A 7,100-nucleotide genomic window follows, 5' to 3' on the forward strand; every position below is an offset into this window, starting at 1 on the left:
TTTTCTAATGCACAGACAAGTTTGGAAACTAGTGTCATAGAGGCACCAAAATTCATATAAACACATAAACATATTTGCTTGCGCACATACACACATGCACACGCACGCAATGGCCTGCCCCCAGGTTCCATGAATCTTGCTGCCTCTATGACAGTAGTAGTGACATCAGTTAGGGTGAGCTAGGTTATGTCATGGTAACAAAGAACCCCTAAATCTCATCCCTAATGACAACCACAGTTGTCACATTCTAGGGTCACAATGAGCCCAGCAACCCCATTTTTCTGGTCTTTACCTGACATTTAAGCCTATGCACTTTACCCTCAGGCCTTTCTCATGTCCTATTTACTTTTACTTAATATCTTTTTTAAGGTCCAGTTGAACAAGTTTTCCTGGCCCAGGGTACGTCAGAACCCCAAAATTATACCTACATGGACAAACTGGGAGGGAATCTGGTTAGAGAAGGGCCACTAAAGGCATTTAGTAATTAACACCATGCTTTGCTCAATTCTCTATCCCCAAGACCCAAAACATAGTAGACATGATAGAAATGTGGAGAGGTAAGTTAATTATCACCTGGAAAAAAATGAAAAGTAGACACAAGAACTCAAAAAGCACAGCATCTAAGTTGAAAACCCTGTTTGCTAACATGTCACCAACCATCATTTGGATGTCACCATTTTGGGTTATTTTTTTCCTAGGATGAAACTGTGTCTACTGGAGTGGAAGTCAGCGAGGTCAGGACAAATGAGAGCCCTTTCACTCGGCAGCAAGGTGCAGGACCGCACGCTAGGTAGGCACAGGGAACACTACGAACTTATTCTCCCACCAGGACACAAACGATTTTCAGCAAATCATCTTCTGCTCTGTCGGATGTTATGTCTCTGCAGAGTCACCTGAAAACCAGAAAACCCAGTTTGCTTGCCCCCATTTTGGCAGTTTGATTTAGGAATCATATGACTTTACATAAACTCTTTACCAAAAAAAACACATTCTGTATTTTGATCACACAAGTTAACTTTGCCCAAGGGAAAGAAGCATTATATATGATTACATAATAGTTACTCCATGACTTTAAAACCTAATGTCAGCCTCAGGCAGAAAAAATCAAAAGAAGAGAGAAACCATTTTTGTAAAATTATCTCATGCAACCATCTCCTCTGAGGCATTGTTAGTTGACAATGATTCTGCTTTTCTCAGAAGCTCATTCAATTATCTGTTGTTTACCTGAAGCTGGGAGAGTTTTCCCCCCATCTATAGTTGGTTAAAGAAAAAAAGGAGGCAGCATTCCTCTAACAAAAGCTTGAAATGAAAAGCAGTAACTACTCCCAAGTCCCTGCTTGTTGTAGAAGAGTCATTAGATGAACCTTTTCAGGGTCCCTGTTAATGATCTATTTTCTCTACAACCATCACAAAAAAAGGAGAGGAAGCAGTGTAGAATCCACCGTCACAGACACACCTTGCCTGCTTCCTCACCGTGTGACTGCTGGCAAGCAACTTGGCCTCTCTGAACTTGTTCAGCTGTAAAATGAAAATGATTACCTACTTGACATTATGAGAACTAACTGTGAAAATATATGTAAAGTGCTTAGCAGTCAAGAAATGTAAATGACCTTCCTCAAGAAACTCACTAAAACGTAAGTTTCTTCTTTGAGAAGAGAGGCCAATCCTAGCACACTGCCCGCTAAGAGACTGTCATGGCCTCTTGATCAAAATCTACTGCACTCCTCCCCTGTCGAGAGTCATCCTTCAGTCTTGCAGACCTCACCTCTGATTCTGGGGACTGGTCGTGAATGGTCCAAGCAAACCAGTGTTATCATCCCCTTTCCCCTTCCACCTTGATTGGTTGAGAGATGAACGCATGTCCAATAAGAGGGAAGCTCAGAAATTTTGTTCAATGGCTCCAGGGAGAGATAGTAGCTCTTTCCCCTCTCACTGCTATGAAGGAAGTCAACCTGAGAACAAAGCCGAGTGACAGAAGTGCAGAGCTGACAGAATCGCAAAGAAATGAAGCCAGAGCCCTGATCCAAGTGTGCCCGAAACCGGACCTACCTCTCCACTGTTTCAGCGATGTGAAACACCTCACTGCTTCTATCAATTACCCTATGTGAACAGGGATTTCTATCACTTGCAACTCAAAGCATCCTGATACATCCTGACACAAGGCTGAATAAATCACTGAACGAATGATAGTGCAGAAATGTCATCACGCTTCCGATGATTTAACTCAGATTTTAGGTACCCTGGGAGCAGGGCCCTCACTAGTCTTGGTCACCCTGGATCCCAGAGCCTAACAGAGTTTCTGTACACAGGCCTTCAGTAAATACTTCTTAAAATAAATAAATGGAATAATACTTGCCAAATCACCTGAAGTTTCAGAAGCATTTAAAGCCCCACTCCCCAGACATGTCTGGATCAAAGGAGCATAAATAGGAAGCTCAAAAGATTTGGACCCATCAAACAAACAGGCCTGAGCTCAAATCATGACTCCATCCAAGCCTCAGCTTCCTTCCCTGCAAAATGAGGATAATAATACCTATCTTCCCTGACAAGGGGAGCTATGTCAAAGTACCAGAGGACACTATGTTCAAGAAATATTTATTTCTCTCCTGTTTAGCTACCCCTGCCTCATACCATGGGTTCTGCTCTGGGGTTCAGAAAAGAGGACAGTCATAGGTATACAGTGGTGGGACACACTCCAAATCACCAAGCAGAGCCAGCGGGAGTGTGAGAACAGGCAAGGCACACCCTGAGTCTCCCATCCTTCAACATCTGTGCCCTTCAGGAGCAGCGTCCCAGGCAGAGGGCACATATAAAACTGAGCCATCCAGCTTTTTGGTTTTTCTGGCTGCCTCCTGGCAGAGATGTGGGACTAGTGCAACATGCAATATCACATATCTGCACATCCTTGGAGGCTGTCATTTAACCGTTTAGAAGTAATGCGGAATTCAGCTAGATTGTAAGCTCCAGGAGGGCAGGGGTTTGCCTCAGTCACTGGTCAATCCTCAACATCCAGAAAGCGCCCAGTGAAATATTTCTTGAGTACATGGATGAAGACTAGTGAGAGGATAAACAAATAGTGGCCTCAGGCAAGTTCCTAAACACTCTGAGCCACAGTTTCTTTCTTTTTTTTTTTAAAAAAAAAAAGATGACCGGTAAGGGGATCTTAACCCTTGGTTTGGTGCTGTCAGCACCACAGTTGAGCTAACCAGCCATCCCTATATAAGATCCGAACCCATGGCCTTGGTGTTATCAGCACCACTCTCCCGAGTGAGCCACGGGCCGGCCCCTCACAGTTTCTTTCTCTAACAAACACAATTATCAAAATTAAATAAGATTTTTTTTTTTTTTTTTTTTATAAAAAGATGACCGGTAAGGGGATCTCAACCCTCGACTTGGTGCTGTCAGCACCACGCTCAGCCAGTGAGCGAACCGGCCATCCCTATACGGGATCCGAACCCGTGGCCTTGGTGTTAGCAGCACCACACTCTCCCGAGTGAGCCACGGGCCGGCCCTAAATAAGATTTTTTTAAATGCAGCTATAAATAGGGAGAAAAGACTGAAAGGCTACATATCAAAATATTAACAGCAGTTAGCCCTACATGGCAAGATTATTAGGAAGACTTTCATTTTTCTTTTTGCAGTTTTTGATTTTCTAAAATCAACATAACTTAGGTGTCTAATAAAAATAAAATGGAAATAAAAGTGGGGTGATGTCAAAGTGTGTAGCTCAATACTAATGGCATAAAGTAGGGACCCAGCAAATGTTCCTTATTATGAATGCCCTTCAGACATTTGGAAACAGCGATCGTATGTCTCTTCTGTCTCCTATTTCTTGTTAAATATTTCAGCTAATTTAATGTCATCCTTATATGACTTCATTTCAGGGCCCTCTTTTATCTCTCCTCTCTGCAAAGGCCCCATCTGTTAAAACCCCACGCCGGGTATCGCCTAACCAGATCACAGCATCAGCAGCCTGCTCTCGTTTGCTCATTCATCTGTTAATTCATTCACTGAGTAAACACTGATTAAAAACCTGCTATATTAGACATTCTTCGCTTTTGCCTACCCACCATTCACAAATGGTTCCCGGATGTCCTTGGGGAAGGACTGCGTCCCCTCATTCTCAGTCCTCGTGCCCCAGGTGGCACAGACCCCACCCCAGCTTCTTCAGAAGGCAGGCATTTGACCCAGGATAGCCAATCACAGATTGCATTCACCTGGATTGGTTTAGGAATGTACATCTTACCCAAAAAAGACCAATCAGAGACAGAGAGACACAATTCCAAGACTTTTGTTGTACTACTGGAAGAGTGGTTTTGACCTCCTGCTAGAACTGCTCCCAGCCATTCTGCACCACAATCCGAAAAGAAAAGGCAGGCAGCACTGAGAGATGATGAAAAACTGTGTAAGCCTTAGCAACACTGTTTAAGCCTTGGATCCTCCATGCCTTAAATTCCATTCCCGGACTTTTTAATTTCTGCAGAGGTCAGTTTGAGTTGGGGTTCTGTTTCGAGATGGAAAGAACCCTGACTGATGAAATCTGAAGTGCGGTGACATATGCTGTATACTGGCTACACACAGATGCAGCAAGATGATCCAGGCCTTCTTTCCAGGCATTCACAGTCTGATGTGGAGATAGCTAAAAACAACCACAATTATTTAAAGCCAATAAGATAATTGCTTTAATTAAATACTGCACAGTGCAATATGAGCACAGGAAGGGGGAGGCAGGGAATGCCTCACAACAATAGCATTTAAACCTACTCTCTATCTCATTTGGGCAGTGAAGATAGAATTACTGTTTGCAGGCATCAGATAACACTGTTGATTCATATTCGTCTTACATAAACTAAAACCACTTCATCCCACATTGCACAGAGGGGTAAGGATACTTCCAGTGCTTACCAGCTCTCTAAATGAGCCCACAAAATACCATCTCAAGAGACCAGCAAAGTGCCAAGGTCAAACAACCCTCACTTGCAAAAATTTCATCTGAATGCTCCAGATGATGTTACACTCTTAAATACCCAGCTCAGTTTTTGTGATTTTGATTCTATAAGCTTTTCACTCCAGTGTTCTTGCCTATTTGGATTACTGTTGCTCAAATCACAACAACATCCCAACAACAGCCCCTTCAAGATGAATAACCTACTTACTGAATTTATTTCCAAATGAAAAGAAGAGCTAGAGAAGAGAAAAAGCCTCTCGTTGTATAAAACATTTCACGATGGGTTAGAAACATGGCTGGCTGAAGAAAACAACAATAACAACAATAAAAGCACCTCTGGGAACATTATTTTGCTAACATAGGCCCTAAAGGCTGCTTTTTTAAAGTGAACAGAAGCTAGTGTCTCTTTGACCTTTGATGATACACACTCAACGGGAGAGCTGTAAAAATAAAACAAGTCAGAAAAGGAGGACACCACAGCACAAATTCTCCTCGCCTTGTTTCTAAACACATCAGCAGTTCATTTGGTCCAGAAACACAGCTCCAACTTTCCAGAGCAAAGAATCTTAGAATTGGAAAAATTAATAGTGACAGAATACTTCCATGTGGTCTCAAGGGAGAGGCCAGGGATTAGTGGCAAGAGGGAAAAAGGCTTGTGATGCCTTCCAGATAACTCGGATTTCTAAGAGGCTGGGTTACCTCTGTTTCTAGAACATCTTTAAGACTGCTGTTGAATTTCACTTCCTCTACTTGCATGTCCCAGGACTCTGCACAATTACCTTACCTCCCCTTTTCTAGAAAATGAGATAATTGTTTATTACACATTTACTAGGCAGCTCTGTGGTCCAGGTAGAGCCAGGCAATGGTGAGACCTACAGCGTTATGAACGTGTGAGGACTAAGCCAGGTAACACAGGTAAGTGCCTGGCATTTGGCACGTGCTCAACAAATACGGATTTCCCATTGGGGATTAGCAACCCCACCAAAGAGACCTGTTATCCTCTAAAAATAGGAGGGGCTTTCATGTTGAAGATTCCCAAAGCAAAGTGGTTTTTTTTTCTTTTTCTGACTAATTTGTTTTTAATTAAAAAGTAAAATATGCTTAGGTTTAAAAACCTCAAAATAAATAAATTAATAAATAAACATACAGTAGGGTATCTCCCATCCACACCAGACCCACAATCCTCTAGGCTTTTCCCAGCAGGTATACAGTATTTCCCCAATCACCATTTCCTTTTTTTTTTTTTTTTTTTTGGTGTCTTTCCAGCAATAGTCTAGGCACAAGCAAGCATGTGTACGTGTGTGGGTGGGTATGTATAAGCAATTAGAGTCCCCTCTTTTTTTTTTTTTTACACATATGGCAGCATGTCACATACACTTTTCTGTGTATTGCTTTTTTTAAACTTAAGTATGTATCCTGGAAATCATTCCTTCTTAGCATATATGACCTACTATTTAAACAGTGGCACAGCTTCCTACTGCAAGGATATACATTCAACTAATTCCTCACTGACACACATTTAAGTTGCTTCCAGGGTCCTGCTATTACATACAATGTAGCAATGAATATACCTTACGCGCACCTTCACAAAGATGTAACCACTGGAAAGACAGGACTTATTAGAGAAAATCCTCTATGTGGAATTATAAGATCAGAGGACATGTGCACTTAAAATGTTGGTAGACAATGCCAAACTGTCCTTCAAAGAGGTATTAACTTTCACTCTCATCAATAGTGTAATGAGTATACCAGTTTCTCTGCCCACATTCACAAAAGGCTATTGCTCTTCCTTTTGTGTGTTTTGTTTGTAAACACAAGGGAAGAAAGGAAGGCAAGCACCACTCTTGTCCCAATGTATCTTCCTGCCCCTATGATACCACACATGACATTACTACTTCCTGAAAATTCCACCCTGGATGCACAACCCAGAGATCAGAGTTTAAAACACAATGAATGTCAGAGCCAGTGGTGTGCTGGAGCCGGCACGTACTGGCTCAAGAGACCCGACTGTGCTCATCTCTTCCCAACTCCATGTTCAGTGACAACATGTTGGTAGGTTGACATTGGTCATGGGAGAAGTATTTATGCCAAATTGGGTTTCTGTTCCCAGGGTGGTGTGGCAGGATCATAAGTCGTTCCCTTCCCTTTCTAG

Source organism: Galeopterus variegatus, unplaced genomic scaffold (genome assembly GCF_000696425.1).
Source record: "Galeopterus variegatus unplaced genomic scaffold, G_variegatus-3.0.2 Scaffold4406, whole genome shotgun sequence".
In the NCBI taxonomy this organism is placed as follows: Eukaryota; Metazoa; Chordata; class Mammalia; order Dermoptera; family Cynocephalidae; genus Galeopterus; species Galeopterus variegatus.